This window comes from Coregonus clupeaformis, chromosome 29 (assembly GCF_020615455.1).
Source record: "Coregonus clupeaformis isolate EN_2021a chromosome 29, ASM2061545v1, whole genome shotgun sequence".
Lineage (NCBI taxonomy): Eukaryota > Metazoa > Chordata > Actinopteri > Salmoniformes > Salmonidae > Coregonus > Coregonus clupeaformis.
In genome coordinates this window covers 22,598,423-22,617,808 of record NC_059220.1, presented here as the reverse complement: position 1 = coordinate 22,617,808, position 19,386 = coordinate 22,598,423, and the positions used below count along the sequence as shown (strand labels likewise).

At 43.8% G+C, this 19,386-nt stretch overlaps 1 protein-coding gene across 2 annotated transcripts in view; it reads left to right on the top strand.

Annotated features, from left to right (window-relative positions):
* LOC121544863 (inositol-tetrakisphosphate 1-kinase-like) overlaps nucleotides 1-19,386 on the top strand; it is a 73,905-nt gene that overhangs the window by 12,750 nt on the left and 41,769 nt on the right. The window lies entirely within an intron of this gene.

Here is a 19,386-nt window from a genome sequence, read left to right as displayed (position 1 = left end):
GAGTTCCTAGAAATTGGAAGCTTTGTTTATTTATTTTTTGAACACTCCATATCATTTGTTCCTGTTGCCTGACAGAGATCTGGTGTTTGTGTGCCCAGAGTATTTGATGTTATGCTGGTTTGTACAGTATGAGACAGAGGGCATGGTTCATATTGCAGGGGTGGGAGGGGACAGGGGACAGGGGTCGCATTAATGCAGAATTCTGCGTATTTCACGCAGGAAAAAAATATCGCAAATGTTTTGCTGCGTTTTAGTTTTCTGCTCTGCATCAGACTCATTTTGTGCTTCAGTTGCATCTCCACTCGGATGAGAATTCAGACAACGCTCTACCTTTCCCGGTGTAACTGACTTTTCTCTGATAAAATCTACGATTAACTTAAAGCAAAACATTTAGGAAATGTAGCTGGCTACGTTCTTTCTATGATAAACATTAGAAATGTAATGGTCATGCATCGTTTTTGCAAAAAATAACTTGCTTTTTCATTGTAGGCTAAGCTCATTTACTTGTGGCTGCTAGGCAAATAGCGTTGCACTTCTCTTGTCGTCTGATGAAAATGAAGCTGTTTTCTGCCGAATGTGTTGCACTCATGTATTTTCTGTGAAAGAAAACTATAGTTGCACGAGCCTGATCACTATTGAACCCCAAAAACAAATACTTTTTTTTAATGGTCTGCAATGTTCAAAATGCAGATTTCTGAACTCCCAACGCAACTCCTGGGGAGAAAGGAAGCACTGGGAGAAGAACAAGATTGATGAGCACAGTAAGCCCTCCTCCACTCATCCGTCCAGTAACCTGGCCTATCAGACAGTGCAAGTATAGGTAGCTGCAGCCCAATATGGCAAGGTGTATGGAAAGCGAATCCGCTAATTGGGCAGATTTGTTGCCACTCAACACCGTTTTGCATGGCTACTGGGTATCACGGTAGCGTCGTTGGCGGTAGCTAACGTGGCAAAAACAAACAAATATCACGATTTTATTTAAAGTAGGATAGCAGCCTATACAATAAATAACTAATATTGATAACCATCTAGATGTCACTTTGATACATACAGTGGGGGAAAAAAGTATTTAGTCAGCCACCAATTGTGCAAGTTCTCCCACTTAAAAAGATGAGAGAGGCCTGTAATTTTCATCATAGGTACACGTCAACTATGACAGACAAAATGAGGAAAAAAAATCCAGAATATCACATTGTAGGATTTTTAATGAATTTAGTTGCAAATTATGGTGGAAAATAAGTATTTGGTCAATAACAAAAGTTTCTCAATACTTTGTTATATAACCTTTGTTGGCAATGACACAGGTCAAACGTTTTCTGTAAGTCTTCACAAGGTTTTCACACACTGTTGCTGGTATTTTGGCCCATTCCTCCATGCAGATCTCCTCTAGAGCAGTGATGTTTTGGGGCTGTCGCTGGGCAACACAGACTTTCAACTCCCTCCAAAGATTTTCTATGGGGTTGAGATCTGGAGACTGGCTAGGCCACTCCAGGACCTTGAAATGCTTCTTACGAAGCCACTCCTTCGTTGCCCGGGCGGTGTGTTTGGGATCATTGTCATGCTGAAAGACCCAGCCACGTTTCATCTTCAATGCCCTTGCTGATGGAAGGAGGTTTTCACTCAAAATCTCATGATACATGGCCCCATTCATTCTTTCCTTTACACGGATCAGTCGTCCTGGTCCCTTTGCAGAAAAACAGCCCCAAAGCATGATGTTTCCACCCCCATGCTTCACAGTAGGTATGGTGTTCTTTGGATGCAACTCAGCATTCTTTGTCCTCCAAACACGACGAGTTGAGTTTACCAAAAAGTTATATTTTGGTTTCATCTGACCATATGACATTCTCCCAATCCTCTTCTGGATCATCCAAATGCACTCTAGCAAACTTCAGACGGGCCTGGACATGTACTGCCTTAAGCAGGGGGACACGTCTGGCACTGCAGGATTTGAGTCCCTGGCGGCGTAGTGTGTTACTGATGGTAGGCTTTGTTATTTTGGTCCCAGCTCTCTGCAGGTCATTCACTAGGTCCCCCTGTGTGGTTCTGGGATTTTTGCTCACTGTTCTTGTGATCATTTTGACCCCACGGGGTGAGATCTTGCGTGGAGCCCCAGATCGAGGGAGATTATCTGTGGTCTTGTATGTCTTCCATTTCCTAATAATTGCTCCCACAGTTGATTTCTTCAAACCAAGCTGCTTACCTATTGCAGATTCAGTCTTCCCAGCCTGGTGCAGGTCTACAATTTTGTTTCTGGTGTCCTTTGACAGCTCTTTGGTCTTGGCCATAGTGGAGTTTGGAGTGTGACTGTTTGAGGTTGTGGACAGGTGTCTTTTATACTGATAACAAGTTCAAACAGGTGCCATTAATACAGGTAATGAGTGGAGGACAGAGGAGCCTCTTAAAGAAGAAGTTACAGGTCTGTGAGAGCCAGAAATCTTGCTTGTTTGTAGTTGACCAAATACTTATTTTCCACCATAATTTGCAAATAAATTCATTAAAAATCCTACAATGTGATTTTCTGGATTTTCTTCAATTTCTCTTTCATAGTTGACGTGTACCTATGATGAAAATTACAGGCCTCTCTCATCTTTTTAAGTGGGAGAACTTGCACAATTGGTGGCTGACTAAATACTTTTTTCCCCCACTGTACAGTACCAGTCCAAAGTTTGGACACACCTACTCATTCCAGGGTTTTTCTTTATTTTTATTATTTTCTACATTGTAGAATAATAGTGAAGACATCAAAACTATGAAATAACACGTATGGAATCATGTAGTAACCAAAAAATTTTAAACAAATCAATATTTTATATTTGAGATCCTTCAAAATAGCCACCCTTTGCCTTGACAGCTTTGCACACTTGGCATTCTCTCAACCAGCTTCATGAGGTAGTCACCTGGAATGCTTTTCAATTAACAGGTGTGCCTTGTTAATTTGTGGAATTTATTTCCTCCTTAATGCATTTGAGCCAATCAGTTGTGTTGTGACAAGGTAGGGTTGGTATACAGAAGATAGCCCTATTTGGTGAAATACCAAGTCCATATTATTGGCAAGAACAGCTCAAATAAGCAAAGAGAAATGACAGTCAATCATTATTTTAAGACATGAAGGTCAGTCAATCCGGAACATTTCAAGAACTTTGACAGTTTCTTCAAGTGCAGTCGCAAAAACCATAAAGCGCTATGATGAAGCTGGCTCTCATGAGGACCGCGACAGGAATAAAATACCCAGAGTTACCTCTGCTGCAGAGGATTAGTTCATTAGTTACCAGCCTCAGAAATTGCAGCCCAAATAAATGCTTCACGGAGTTCAAGTAACAGACACATCTCAACATCAACTGTTCAGAGGAGACTGTGTGAATCAGGCCTTCATGGTCAAATTGCTGCAAAGAAACCACTACTAAAGGACACCAATAAGAAGAAGAGACTTGCTTGGGCCAAGAAACATGAGAAATTGACATTTAGATAGGTGGAAATGTGTCCTTTGGTCTGGAGTCCAAATTTGAGATTTTTGCTTCCAACCGCCGTGTCTTTGTGAGATGCAGAGTAGGTTAATGGATGATCTCTGCATGTGTTGTACCCACCGTGAAGCATGGAGGAGGTGGTGTGGGGGTGCTTTGCTGGTGACACTGTCTGTGATTTTATTTAGAATTCAAGGCACACTTAACCAGCATGGCTTTTGGTTTGCGCTTAGTGGGACTATAATTTGTTTTTCAACAGGACAATGACCCAAAACACACCTCCAGGCTGTGTAAGGGGTATCTGACCAAGAAGGATAGTGATGGAGTGCTGCATCAGATGACCTGGCCTCCACAATCACCTGACCTCAACCCAATTGAGATGGTTTGGGATGAGTTGGACTGCAGAGTGAAGGAAAAGCAGCCAACAAGTGCTAAGCATATGTGGGAATTCCTTCAAGACTGTTGGAAAAGCATTCCTCATGAAGATGGTTGAGAGAGTGCCAAGAGTGTGCAAAGCTGTCATCAAGGCGAAGGGTGGCTACTTTGAAGAATCTAAAATAATAAATATATTTTGATTTGTTCAACAGTTTTTTGGGGTTACTACATGATTCCATATGTGTTATTTAATAGTTTTGAGGTCTTCACTATTCTACAATGTAGAAAATAGTAAAAAATAAAGAAAAACCTTTGAATGAGTAGCTGTGTCGAAACCTTTGACTGGTACTGTACATGCAGTCTACTACTCAATGGGGAGGGCATGAACAGCAACAACACTGGGACACCGTGCCCTTCGCTCCCACTAGACAAGCACTCTTGTCTGGCGAAGGCGAGGGAAGTAGCTACCTAGTAGCCAATATCAGGTAAGCACACGCATACAACAACAGTACACCCACAGTAAATCAAATCAAATCTAATTTTATTGGCCACATGCGCCGAATACAACAGGTGCAGACATTACAGTGAAATGCTTACTTACAGCCCTTAACCAACAGTGCATTTATTTTAAATAAAAAAGTAAAATAAAACAACAACAAAAAAGTGTAGAGGAAAAAAAAAAGAGCAGAAGTAAAATAAAATAACAGTAGGGAGGCTATATATACAGGGGGGTACCGGTGCAGAGTCAATGTGCGGGGGCACCGGCTAGTTGAGGTAGTTGAAGTAATATGTACATGTGGGTAGAGTTAATGTGACTATGCATAAATAATTAACAGAGTAGCAGCAGCGTAAAAAGATTGGGTGGGGGGGCAGTGCAAATAGTCCGGGTAGCCATGATTAGCTGTTCAGGAGTCTTATGGCTTGGGGGTAGAAGCTGTTGAGAAGTCTTTTGGACCTAGACTTGGCACTCCGGTACCGCTTGCCATGCGGTAGCAGAGAGAACAGTCTATGACTAGGGTGGCTGGAGTCTTTGACAATTTTGAGGGCCTTCCTCTGACACCGCCTGGTATAGAGGTCCTGGATGGCAGGAAGCTTTGCCCCAGTGATGTACTGGGCCGTACGCACTACCCTCTGTAGTGGCTTGCGGTCGGAGGCCAAGCAGTTGCCATACCAGGCGGTGATGCAACCAGTCAGGATGCTCTCGATGGTGCAGCTGTATAATTTTTTGAGGATCTGAGGACCCATGCCAAATCTTTTCAGTCTCCTGAGGGGGACTAGGCTTTGTCGTGCCCTCTTCACGACTGTCTTGGTGTGTTTGGACCATGATAGTTCGTTGGTGATGTGGACACCAAGGAACTTGAAGCTCTCAACCTGTTTCACTACAGCCCCGTCGATGAGAATGAGGGCGTGCTCAGTCCTCTTAATTTTTTCCTGTAGTCCACAATCATCTCCTTTGTCTTGGTCACGTTGAGGGAGAGGTTGTTATCCTGGCACCACACGGCCAGGTCTCTGACCTCCTCCCTATAGGCTGTCTCATCGTTGTCGGTGATCAGGCCTACCACTGTTGTGTCGTCTGCAAACTTAATGATGGTGTTGGAGTCGTGCCTGGCCATGCAGTCACGGGTGAACAGGGAGTACAGGAGGGGACTGAGCACGCACCCCTGAGGGGCCCCCGTGTTGAGGATCAGTGTGGCAGATGTGTTGTTACCTACCCTTACCACCTGGGGGCGGCCCGTCAGGAAGTCCAGGATCCAGTTGCAGAGGGAGGTGTTTAGTCCCAGGATCCTTAGCTTAGTGATGAGCTTTGAGGGCACTATGGTTTTGAATGCTGAGCTGTAGTCAATGAATAGCATTCTCACGTAGGTGTTCCTCTTGTCCAGGTGGGAAAGGGCAGTGTGGAGTGCAATAGAGATTGCATCATCTGTGGATCTGTTGGGGCGGTATGCAAATTGGAATGGATCTAGGGTTTCTGGGATAATGGTGTCGATGTGAGCCATGACCAGCCTTTCAAAGCACTTCATGGCTACAGATGTCAGTGCTACGGGTCGGTAGTCATTAACCTGCCTTATCTTAGTGTCCTTGGGCACGGGGACTATGGTGGTCTGCTTGAAACATGTTGGTATGACAGACTCAGTTAGGGACATGTTGAAAATGTCAGTGAAGACACTTGCCAGTTGGTCAGCACATGCTCGGAGTACACGTCCTGGTAATCCGTCTGGCCCTGCGGCCTTGTGAATGTTGACCTGCTTAAAAGTCTTACTCACATCGGCTACGGAGAGCGTGATCACATAGTCATCCGGAACAGCTGGTGCTCTCATGCATGCTTCAGTGTTGCTTGCCTCGATGCGAGCATAGAAGTGGTTTAGCTCGTCTGGTAGGCTTGTGTCACTGGGAAGCTCGCGGCTGTGCTTCCCTTTGTAGTCAGTAATAGTTTTCAAGCCCTGCCACATCCGACGAGCGTCGGAGCCGGTGTAGTATGATTCAATCTTAGTCCTGTATTGACGCTTTGCCTGTTTGATGGTTCGTCTGAGGGCATATCGGGATTTCTTTTAAGCGTCCGGGTTAGAGTCCCGCTCCTTGAAAGCGGCAGCTCTACCCTTTAGCTCAGTGCGGATGTTTCCTGTAATCCATGGCTTCTGGTTGGGGTATGTACGTATGGTCACTGTGGGGACGACATCATCGATGCACTTATTGATGAAGCCAGTGACTGATGTGGTGTACTCCTCAATGCTATCTGAAGAATCCCGGAACATGTTCCAGTCTGTGCTAGCAAAACAGTCCTGTAGCTTAGCATCTGCGTCATCGGACCACTTTTTTATTAACCGAGTCACTGGTGCTTCCTGCTTTAGTTTTTGCTTATAAGCAGGAATCAGGAGGATAGAGTTATGGTCAGATTTGCCAAATGGAGGGCGAGGGAGAGCTTTGTATGCGTATCTGTGTGTGGAGTAAAGGTGGTCTAGAGTTTTTTTTTTTTTTTTTCTCTGGTTGCACATTTAACATGCTGGTAGAAATGAGGTAGAACGGATTTAAGTTTCCCTGCATTAAAGTCCGCGGCCACTAGGAGCGCTGCCTCTGGATGAGCATTTTCCTGTTGACTTATGGCCTTATACAGCTCATTCAGTGCAATCTTAATGCCAGCATTGGTTTGTGGTGGTAAATAGACGGCTATGAAAAATATAGATGAAAGCTCTCTTGGTAAATAGTGTGGTCTACAGCTTATCATAAGATACTCTACCTCAGGCGAGCAAAACCTCGAGACTTCCTTAGTATTTGATTTTGTGCACCAGCTGTTGTTTACAAATATACACAGACCGCCACCCCTTGTCTTACCGGAGTCAGCCGTTCTATCCTGCCGATGTAGCGTATAGCCCGCTAGCTGTATGTTATCCATGTCGTCGTTCAGCCATGACTCGGTGAAACATAAGATATTACAGTTTTAATGTCCCGTTGGTAGGATAACCGTAATCTTAGGTCATCCAATTTATTTTCCAATGATTGAAGATTGGCTAATAGGATTGATGGGAGCGGCAGTTTACTCGCTCGCCGTCGGATCCTTACAAGGCACCCCGACCTACGTCCACGATATCTCCGTCTCTTCCTCATGCGAATGACGGGGATTTGGGCCTTGTCGGGTGTCTGTAGGATATCCTTCGCGGCCGCCTCGTTGAAGAAAAATTATTCGTCCAATACGAGGTGAGTAATCGCTGTCCTGATATCCAGAAGCTCTTTTTGGTTATAAGAGACGATGGCAGAAACATTATGTACAAAATGAATTACAAATAACGCAGAAAAACACACATAATAGTACAATTGGTTAGAGGGCTGTAAAACGGCAGCCATCTTCTCCGGCGCCATTCTAGATTCATTCTAGAAGCACACGCATACAACAACAGTACACCCATCATCAATACTTTGAATAAAAATAAACAATCGTCAGTTTTATAACTGAAAATGTACAATTTATTTCTGTAAAACTAACAGTGAAATATGACTCCGGCTTAACAGAAGTGCAAACTCTCGCTGTAAGGTAGCTCAATGTACGGTAGTTGCGTGTTGAGAAACAGAAGGGGGAAAAAAACACAGCTCAATCAAAACAGTCTAACCTATTACAGAGCGCTTTCGACACACCCACTACTTTCCTTTCGAAAACACCCACTCACCCATACTCCGGTCGCCATATTGGGATGCAGCTACCCCCTTCTCAGACAGTGTGGACGTTTCCACTTCTTTATGATATGACACAGCCGTTCATGTCCAACCTCCCCCATTCTCCCTCAATCAATTATATTCAGCACCAGGAGAGGACCTATCTAGAGAGGGGGTTCAGGGGGGGTCAGTTTACACACCCTACTCCCAGATATTTCACAGATATTCTACTGTAAACGGCCAGTGGTGGAAACGGTGCATATTTTCTCCGTCCCCTTATGGATGCCTCCCCTCCTCCTCTCTATGCTCCCCAGGCCCCTGTTCTGTATGCCTGTGAGGCTGCAGGCGCAACATGGGCTTCCTGCCTGGGGACTCGGTGTTCAGTGCGACTCGTCACATCTCAGGACATTTCAACAACCAAACTTCTGTATTCGCATTCGGGAGGACATTTACCTTTTTGTCTTTCATTGAGAGAAACATGTAAAATGTAAATGTAGAAACACTAGTGACAGTTAACCAACCTTTTGTAATGTGCACGCACATGTGCAGTGAGGAAGGAAGGTTGTGTTGTGTAGTGAGTGTGTGTATGTCTCCGTCCCAGGGCTCTTAATAGCTCTCTGCAATCTGTTCGTCAACCCAAAAAGCTTGATACGGAAGCCCTAAAGCCCAAGGCAAAAAAACTAGCTCAGACTCTTGGAATTATCTTGTTTGAATGACTTAGTATCTCGTTCAAACAAGAATTGTTCTTTTGTCTAATTAGGCCTAATTTGTTATGTAGCTTTTCAGACCATGTAATGGTTGCTGCAACCATTAATTTGTTTTTTCTGTCTTTAATAATAATAATAATATTATAACTTGCAGAGCGTATTTCCCACGCTCAATGCACGTGAAGCTTGTTGGGGCTTACTTTTGTGTGCAAATCATTTCACAGTTGCAGTTTGATCTTATTTATGACCTATTATTCATGAAAATAAGCTGATACTGGACTTTATTTTATATTTTAGCTTAATTAAATTGATTTATATTATGGTGTTTCTATTTTAAAAAATGAATACATTTTGTATTGCCTACCTAAAACATCCGTTAATACATTTTGAAGTCCTTCTAAATAGAAACTACATATCCTAATGTTAGAAAGTAGAATATAAACTAGATCTAGGCTATTGTGGGTGGGGTAGGCTAAATAATTACAACTGAATAGTCCTAATTAAACAAATATGCTAGGCAGAGCATGCCCAAGGCTTGTGGCTGAGCAGTACCTGAGCGAAATTTTAGCCGGAGTGAGGGCAAACAACATTTCTATTTTATTTTTTATCTGCTCAATTACACCCTGCTCCTCGCTCCACACTCGCCCACTTACATGCTCTGGCATTCAAAAGCAGCCCTGCTTTAGGCTATCAAAGAACTGTCAATCACATCAACCATTACATGGTCTGAAAAGCTGCGTAACAAATTAGGCTTAATTAGACAAAATAACTATCTTGTTTTGAACGACTAAGTATCTCGTTTGAATGACTTACTAAAAATAAACAATTTATTTTTTACTAAGCCGTTCAAACGAGAATTCCAATACTTTTTTTTTTCTTGGGCTTCTGTAGCTTGAAGAGGAAATGGAGAGCTATTGATCTCTGCCTCTCCTTTGGGCTGTTTTTCTATGCTGTCTTTTTTGTTCTTTCTTATGTTTTTTCCCCCCTGAAGATATCTTCAGCACACCCAGACGGAAAGATGTCCTGGGAATGGTCCCAAAGTAAGCAGCGCTTTGTTTCTGAGCGCTCTCAACCCTCATGGGAGGCCAGCAGATCGTTACAGCCCAGAGCGCCCACACTCCTCGCCTCTTAATACACCGAACACACACACGGGTCTCTACAACCACCAGGGCTATCTCTGGCCTCTCCCCTGCTCAGACTCAGCTTTCTCATAATTTTAGCTGTGCTGTCACTAGAGCTGGGACGATAAACTGAAAATTATCAACACCGACCATAGCGATCACTTATCGCAGGGATTTTGCTAATATCGTTCATGATGATAAGTAGCCTATACTCGAAATGTGAAGTTTGAAATGAAATAAGTTTGACAATATGGTTGGTTGATAATGGGACAATTGATGGCCACAACCATCAAACTAGTAGTAGTAGTTTAACCCCCTAAGGTCGATGTCTGTGCCCCCACGGAAATCTATTTAGCATAATACAACCCCCCTACAAATCTGTCAGTTTAAGCTAGAGATCTGTTGGTTCAACGAGCGTCTGCGTAACCAGGCGCTAAAATAGAACTTGGTTCTATTTTTGCTGCTTGACGCGCTCCATGTCCCGCCTCTCCCATCTCTTCATATACCCACGTGGGTGATTGAAAGCTGAACTGAGGTCCACACTCCAGTGGCGGTTGTAATGCACCTTAAAGTTGGTTGCCAACCGCCATATAAAGTCCACAGAAGACTGAAGGAGAGAGAACTAAACTAAGTTTACCCCTTTTTATCTGTGGATTAATTGTTGAAGTAGTGACTCAAAATTCTACAAAGATCCTGGAAAAAAAGGACCTTGTGCATTTCAGGTCAAATAACAACCCAATGTTTATATTCCAGGACAAATTATCTAGCAACAGCAAGCTAGCTAAATGTCCATGAATGTTTCATGTGTTTTGACCTGTCACCAAATTAATATAGTTGGTTTTGATATTTCAACCTGCGTGTCCTGATCGCGCCTGGTGTGTATGGACTAAAACAACATGCGCACGATGGCGCACGCGGACGTACGCACGTGCCCTGTGTAGTCAGCATGTTAGAATTCAAAATCAAATAGATCCTTGGGATGACCTTCTTAAAACAATTCCCTATAGCTTAGTAGAACCCCCCCTCCCCCTGCTTAGACAGGGTTAGACTCTTATGGGTTAAAGGATGATAATAAATAAATAAAAACATGGTGAACATTAATGTTATAAATGTATCATTCTATTTATCGGTATCGCATCAATTCAGGCAGTTTATCACAATATGAATTTCTGTCCATATCGCCCAGCTCTAGCTGTCACTGCCAATAGAGAGGGCACAGTGCAGACCAACAGCTGCAGGTTTTGTTGCGAGCTGCCAGGAAGGTGAGCCCTGTGCCAGTCAGTGGCTCCTGTGGCACGGCCGCCTCACAGGGGAGACAATGGCAGCCATTGTCATGCTCTGGCGTTGTTATGCAAGTTCACGTATAAAGCTGTCATCCCTTATTATAACGAGGGAGAGATGCTGTATTGGGAGGGAGTGGGGCGCAGAGGGTCATAAAGAGGTTACCAAACAGTGTTTTCACATGTTTACAGGATGAATGCATTTTACATATTTAGCTAAATTATCTGTTTTGTGTTAAAGTGCTGTTTTTAATACCAACTTCTTCTCATCCTGATATTTGCAAACATAGGGACAGTTGGATGAGATGAAAACCATTTCAAATGAAATGTTACACACTAAACCACTAGCCAGAGGTCACGATAGGCCTATATGTTTTGATTGATTTGGGATGTAGTCTTCAAGACTATTTTTTATAGAGTTACTGTACAAGGACAACTCTTATCTGTGTTGTTGCTCCTGTCTGGCTGTGTGGTGAATCTGAGGAAGAGGTTGTGGTCTGATCAAAGTTAAAACCCACTCCACTACCCACACCACCTGTTCCAGATCGGCTTTAGACTCACAGCCTTCACTTGTATCCTTGTAGTCTTCAAGCTGACCCTGTTGCTGACCCTGTTTATAACGGCCGAGTCTCTTCTAGTAGACTGGTAAACGAGGTCAATAATGGCAACCAAAATAATCATACTCTATTATGCCTTTGCATAAACATCTGCACAGTTTACTTTCCTGTGAACAGGGCTTTATCGTTCCCTTTGATGCAGTGTTTGGGTGACTTTTACATTTCCTGTTTTTCTGGGAATAATACCTAATTCATGGGACTCACTGATTTTAAAGGCTGACTAAAAATGGCTAGAGAATATTGTTGCTCTATTTTAAGCAAAGGAGTGTTAACCTTTCCTGCTGAGAACCTTTCTGGGGCCATGATAGACCGGTTCCTCCCTAGGCCCACTAATCTTAATATCACTCATTTTATTGGAGCAGAGCTTGCAATAAAGCAACATTTATGTCCCTGTTTTGAAAGTCAAAGTCAGTAATGTAAATGGCAGAGATTTAGGACATCTGGAGGGCATGGCAGCGTTTGTGACGTCATGCTCTGTGAACAGACCTAAATCAGTCGGCCCTTAGGGAGCTCATTTCATATTTCCATTTCTAGTGTGGGAAAAACTTCAGCATTTCTGTCTGAGGGGAAACAGTCTGAGGAGGAACAGAAAGGTTCCTCTATCTTCATCCTTTTCATTCATATATCCACAATCCGTCCTTTCTTACTCTCTCCCTCTTGTCCTTCTCCACCCTCCATTCATGCTAATCATTCTCTAAGTGATTTCCACAACCTCATCAATATTGACCCATTTGCCCTGTGCTTATGAGAAAGCAGCCTTCTCCCAAGGCTCCATTCATTAGTCTGTCTGTATTTTTTGGAGCTGATCATATTAACCCACCAGACTTTGGGGAAGCCAATGTTCTCTGCTAGCAAGTGGAACCAAGGGAAATGGCCATCGTTTGCGTTGCTGGCCAGGAATAATTTAGTAACATTTTTATCATGCACTGAGTGCAAGGGAATTTCCTGGTTGTTACTGTATCTCCCATCGATTAAAAAAAATAAATAATAATAATGTAATTGAAGCCCACTGAGATTGATGACTCGCTATTGGGAGTAGTCAATTGGGAGTAGCTACTAGCCAGAGGAATCCAACATATAATGGGAGCGATCTTTTGGATATCATTTTACAGCTTAATTCAGGGACTCAGGAGTTTAAGCGACTGCATACTTGACGTAACCAGTTGGAAGCCTATTGCTGTGATTAAACAATACCTGTGAGGGTATTTGGAATACTGACTCTGAGCGATTTTAGTGTCTTCAACCCACCCATTGGGTTATTTTGTGAAGTGCACCAGTCCCTCCTGCAGCAAAGCAGCCCCACAGCATGATGCTGCCACCCCCGTGCTTCATGGTTGGGTTGGTGTTCTTCGGCTTGCAAGACACCCCCTTTTCCTCCAAACATAACGACGGTCATTATGGCCGACCAGTTCAAATTTTTTTGTTTCATCAGACCAGAGGACATTTCTCCAAAAACTACGATCTTTGTCCACATGTGCAGTTGCAAACCGTAGTCTGGCTTTTTTATGGCGGTTTTGGAGCAGTGGCTACTTCCTTGCTGAGCGGCCTTTCAGGTTATGTCGATTATAGGACTCGTTTTACTGTGGATATAGATACTTTTGTATATGTTTCCTCCAGCATCTTCACAAGGTCTTTGCTGTTGTTCTGGGATTGATTTGCACTTTTATCACCAAAGTACGTTCATCTCTAGGAGACAGAACACGTCTCCTTCCTGAGCCTGTATGACGGCTGCGTGGTCCCATGGTGTTTATACTTGCATACTATTGTTTGTACAGATGAACGTGGTACCTTCAGGCGTTTGGAAAATGCTCCCAAGGATGAACCAGACTTGTGGAGGTCTACAATCTTTTTTCCTGAGGTCTTGGCTGATTTTTCTTTAGATTTTCCCATGATGTCAAACAGAGGCACTGAATTTGACTCAAATGATGTAAATTAGCCTATAAGAAGCTTCTAAATCCATGACATAATTTTCTGGAATTTTCCAAGCTGGAATTGTGATTTAAGTGAAATAATCTGTCTGTAAACAATTGTTGGAAAAATTACTTGTGTCTTGCACAAAGTAGATGTCCTAACAGACTTGCCAAAACTATAGTTTGTTAACAAGAAATTTGGGGAGTGGTTGAAAAACGAGTTTTAATGACTCCAACCTAAGTGTATGTAAACTTCCGACTTCAACTGTATGTCTCTGACCTGTTTTGACCTCTAGCACGGTATAACCCCAGCCATCTGGCCTCTCCTGTGGACCTGGGTGAGAGGGCATCAGTGGGTGAGAGGATGCTGGGAGCAGGAGGCCTTCAGTAATGAGAGAGCAGCACAGCAGTAGCGGCCTCTATCTCAGGAGAGTCACTGGAGCATCGTCTTTTTTGTTGTCATTTAGCAGACGCTCTTATCCAGAGCGACTTACAGGAGCAATTCGGGTTAAGTGCCTTGCTCATCGACAGACTTTTCACCTAGTTGGCTCGGGGATTAGAACCAGCGACCTTTCGGTTATTGGCACAACGCTCTTAACCACTAAGCTACCTTCACTCCACCCTGGAGTTCAGCTCAGCTCTGCTTCTCAGTCATCTCAAGCCTACAGTGAGAAATCAGTACTGGACTCCAGTCATTTGGACAGTCAAAAAGCAGTGGTGACCAAAACATGGTCTGTCATAAAGAAGAGGGGAGGTAGAGGCAGATGGCTTGGTTGAGTGCCTCCACACTGAGGGAGACACTGCTGAGACATGAGTCCAATTACCCTATGGGCTCCAGGGATGTGCAAGAGCCTGTCACTGTACTGAACAAAAATATAAATGCAACATGTCATGTTGGTCCCATGGCAAAATTCAGGGATCTTTGATTTCAGCTCATGAAACATGAGCTGAAATCAAAGATCCCTGAATTTTTCCATATGCACAAAAAGCTAATTCCTCTTACATTTTGTGTACACATTTGTTTACCTCCCTGTTAGTGAACATTTCTCCTTTGCCAAGATAATCCTTCCACCTGACAGGTGTGGCATATCAAGAAGCTGATTAAACAGCATGATCATTACACAGATGCACCTTGTGCTGGGGACAATAAAGGGCAGCTTTTAATGTGCAGTTTTGTCACACATCACAATGCCACAGATGTCTCAAATTTTGATGCCCGAGGTATGGACATTTACAAGTGAACTAAGGTTATTATTTTGTGACTGATATTGATTGTGTGATCATTTATTTGCTTAATACAGCAAACGCAAAAGAACACAGTGGTTTTTAAGTTATTTCCAATGTTTTAAGGGTTTATGAGAAGTGTATTTCTATACTGACTTTTACATGAGTTCTTCGTGTTGGTGTAGACTTGACAGGCTAAATGGGACTAATTCCCTCACACAAAGAAAAGGAGAAATCCAATATTTTCTCTGGTAGGCATGACCTACATGGCACCCCTAACAAACAATAACCTGAAGTCAAAACCGTTACAATTACATATGCACCGTATGCTGGGGACAATAAAAGGCCACTCTAAAATGTGCAGTTTTGTTACACAACACAATGCCACAGATGTCTAAAGTTTTGAGGGAATGTGCAATTTGCATGCTGACTGCAGGAATGTCCACCAGAGCTGTTGCTAGAGAATTGAATGTTCATTTCTCTACCGGCCTCACAACTGCAGACCACATGTAACCACGCCAGCCCAGGCCGGACCTCCACATCCGGCTTCTTCACCTGTGGGATTGTCTGAGACCAGCCACCCGGACAGCTGATGAAACTGAGGAGTAATTCTGTCTGCCCTTTTGTGGCGAAAAACTAATTCTGATCGGCTGTCTCCAAAGTGGGTGGGCCTATGTCCATTTATATTTTTGTTCAGTGTATATGGTTGAAAGAGAAACGACTGCTGTAGATCCTCACTGTTCTGTGGATCAGAAAACATTTCTCTGGGGAATGTGACAACACAAAGCCCCTCAGTAGAACGAGTATGAAAGCTGGAAACATTCTGCCCTTGACCTGTTCTCCCTGCAGCACTGTGGGTATTTTCTGTGATGTCTGTCACAGGCATGGTCTAGCACCAGTACTCCCCGTCCCAGGGGGGCTCCAAAAGACGTCAATTGCCATTTCTGTTTTTAGCGTTGTTTTAGCATAACCTCAGTGGCGAGTTCTGTGGAAGCGCTAGAGCAAGGTCGTGCTCCATCCATGACGTGCGTAGCGGGATGGGACCGACTTCCATGTCACTGTGTGTGTGAGGGGCCACGCTGTGGACAGGACCTCTCTGTTATGGAAGTAGGAGATTAGGAGCTGTGGCGCACAGCCAAATCCTCTCTGGCTGCTCTCCACCCCCCCCCTCACAAACCCAGTCAGAGAGTGTGAGTGTGCGTGCGCTGGAGGGCAAGCCCTGAGACCAGTGTGTCCTCTTCCCCTCTGTGCTGACTACTACGCCTTTAGTGTTGTGTGCCCTGTCTCTGTGATGTTTGTTGTCTCCACAGTATAATGTGTATACAGTATATACAGTGCATATCCCCCTATGTCCTTGTGTGTTTGAGTCTTTCAGCCCCAGACTGTGCCGTGTAGACTAGGTAGGACAGTGTGCTATGGAGCTGGATACATTTTAATTTTTGTAGCTTTTTATTTTATTTACCAGAGCAGGACAAAGGCTAATAAGTCATCTATCCATCACCTCTCCTAGAATGAGTAACCAGCCTGGCCTACACTGCCAGACTATGCTAGTGTTCAGTAGCTTTTCAGTTTTCACATCTCTCTGGGCTGAACGTTAGTGTTTGACCTACTGTGTCCTGTTACGGTGTGTCAATTTGGCTCCCATACTGAACGCCAAGGACTCAGATGAACCAATGGGGCCTCTCGAAGCTGCTTGGACTAGCACTGCAAGCTAAACTTCTTTTTTTTTACTCTGATCTCCAGTTACTGAAGAAGTGGGTGATAATGAGTGTACAGCAGCAATGGCTAACAGCCTAACGCTCATTTTGAACACTTCTAACCCTCATAATGCTGTCAATCCACACAATGCCTTCCAAGTGCTCTTATATTTAACATAGTAGATGGACAATGTTTTTGTCTAGTGCAGAATTAAGCTAGAGGCTACCTGCTCGACCAGTCCGGTACCTGGGAAAATATCCTGTACAAATAGATTTCATAACGTGTGACCAAACGGTCATTCAATACCATGTAGGCCTATTTATTTGCCTATTTAGCAAGTATTGCTGTTGGAGTCTGCAAAATACCTATCGTTAATATAGGAAAGAAAGGGCATGCTCAGCCTCGCTGTATCCTTCCTTAATATTAGACAGTTTTTGGCCCGGTTTCCCAAAAGCACCTTAAGGCTAAGTTCATCATAAGAACCTTTAGGAGTGTCATTAAATCTCCAAGCTGTTTCCCAAAACCATCGTTACTAAAGTTGCACTTACATTTTTGGGTTATTTACTGACTGCATCAGACCACATAGAACAGCTAAATACGTAGTTGGATGCTTTTTTTTTGCCCTTCCGCCTATACAGAAAATATCCGCTAAACATAGAATGAAGATGTTTATCTGTCTTTGTGACTGCCGATAACTGCAGAACAAAGTTGACTACAAATACAAAGTTGCCAATGTGTTTACAATTGTTACAAACAAGCGAAGGATAAAAAGATGCTTCAAATGAAAACTGAGAACTACATTAAAAGATAAATACAGTAGGGTACATAGACCTATATATTTAAATCATATTAAAATGAATTTCATGATCAATAAATTGAGTTCTAATTTGCTAATTGTCAGCTACTGTCTGTAATTTATGCCTCCAATATAAACTGCTCAAAAAAATAAAGGGAACACTAAAATAACACATCCTAGATCTGAATGAATGAAATAATCTTATTAAATACTTTTTTCTTTACATAGTTGAATGTGCTGACAAAATCACACAAAAATTATCAATGAAAATCAAATTTATCAACCCATGGAGGTCTGGATTTGGAGTCACCCTCAAAATTAAAGTGGAAAACCACACTACAGGCTGATCCAACTTTGATGTAATGTCCTTAAAACAAGTCAAAATGAGGCTCAGTAGTGTGTGTGTGGCCTCCACGTGCCTGTATGACCTCCCTACAACACCTGGGCATGCTCCTGATGAGGTGGCGGATGGTCTCCTGAGGGATCTCCTCCCAGACCTGGACTAAAGCATCCGCCAACTCCTGGACAGTCTGTGGTGCAACGTGGCGTTGGTGGATGGAGCGAGACATGATGTCCCAGATGTGCTCAATTGGATTCAGGTCTGGGAACGGGCGGGCTAGTCCATAGCATCAATGCCTTCCTCTTGCAGGAACTGCTGACACACTCCAGCCACATGAGGTCTAGCATTGTCTTGCATTAGGAGGAACCCAGGGCCAACCGCACCAGCATATGGTCTCACAAGGGGTCTGAGGATCTCATCTTGGTACCTAATGGCAGTCAGGCTACCTCTGGCGAGCACATGGAGGGCTGTGGGGCCCCCAAAGAAATGCCACCCCCACACCATGACTGACCCACCGCCAAACCGGTCATGCTGGAGGATGTTGCAGGCAGCAGAACGTTCTCCACGGCGTCTCCAGACTCTGTCACGTCTGTCACAAATGCCAAACGTCCTGCACGGTGTTGGGCTTTAAGCACAACCCCCACCTGTGGACGTCGGGCCCTCATGGAGTCTGTTTCTGACCGTTTGAGCAGACACATGCACATTTGTGGCTTGCTGGAGGTCATTTTGCAGGGCTCTGGCAGTGCTCCTCCTGCTCCTCCTTGCACAAAGGCGGAGGTAGCGGTCCTGCTGCTGGGTTGTTGCCCTCCTACAGCCTCCTCCACGTCTCCTGATGTACTGGCCTGTCTCCTGGTAGCGCCTCCATGCTCTGGACACTACGCTGACAGACACAGCAAACCTTCTTGCCACAGCTCGCATTGATGTGCCATCCTGGATGAGCTGCACTACCTGAGCCACTTGTGTAGGTTGTAGACTCAGTCTCATGCTACCACTAGAGTGAAAGCACCGCCAGCATTCAAAAGTGACCAAAACATCAGCCAGGAAGCATAGGAACTGAGAAGTGGTCTGTGGTCACCACCTGCAAAACCAGTCCTTTATTGGGGGTGTCTTGCTAATTGCCTATAATTTCCACCTGTTGTCTATTCCATTTGCACAACAGCATGTGACATTTGTCAATCAGTGTTGCTTCCTAAGTGGACAGTTTGATTTCACAGAAGTGTGATTGACTTGAAGTTACATTGTGTTGTTTAAGTGTTCCCTTTATTTTTTTGAGCAGTGTATTTCATGATGTGTAACGTGCGTAAAGATGTGCCAAATCTGTGATTTAGTACATTATTATTAGGTAAACATTAGAATAAGCCTTCCTCAATATTTGCAGCCATAGGTGATAATATCTCTCTAGGAGCTGATCAGTCATCAGTACTGTGGAATAATTCTAATGTTAAGGTAAGATTTGAATGGAGAAAGCTGATCTGAGAGCAGCGCTGCCTTTCTTTCGATCCTATCAGTATCGGCACATGTTCCCACGACGCACTTGCATTGCAACGTTGTCTCTGCATGGTGTTTTGGGTAATGCATGTTGCATCTTGGGCCGTTGTAGGAACGATCCATCGTTAAAACACTCATAAGCCTAAATTCCATCTCTATCGGGAAACCGGGCCTTTGACTCAGTCTGGGTTTTTTTCTGCTGATTTGTGTGTGTCTCAGAATA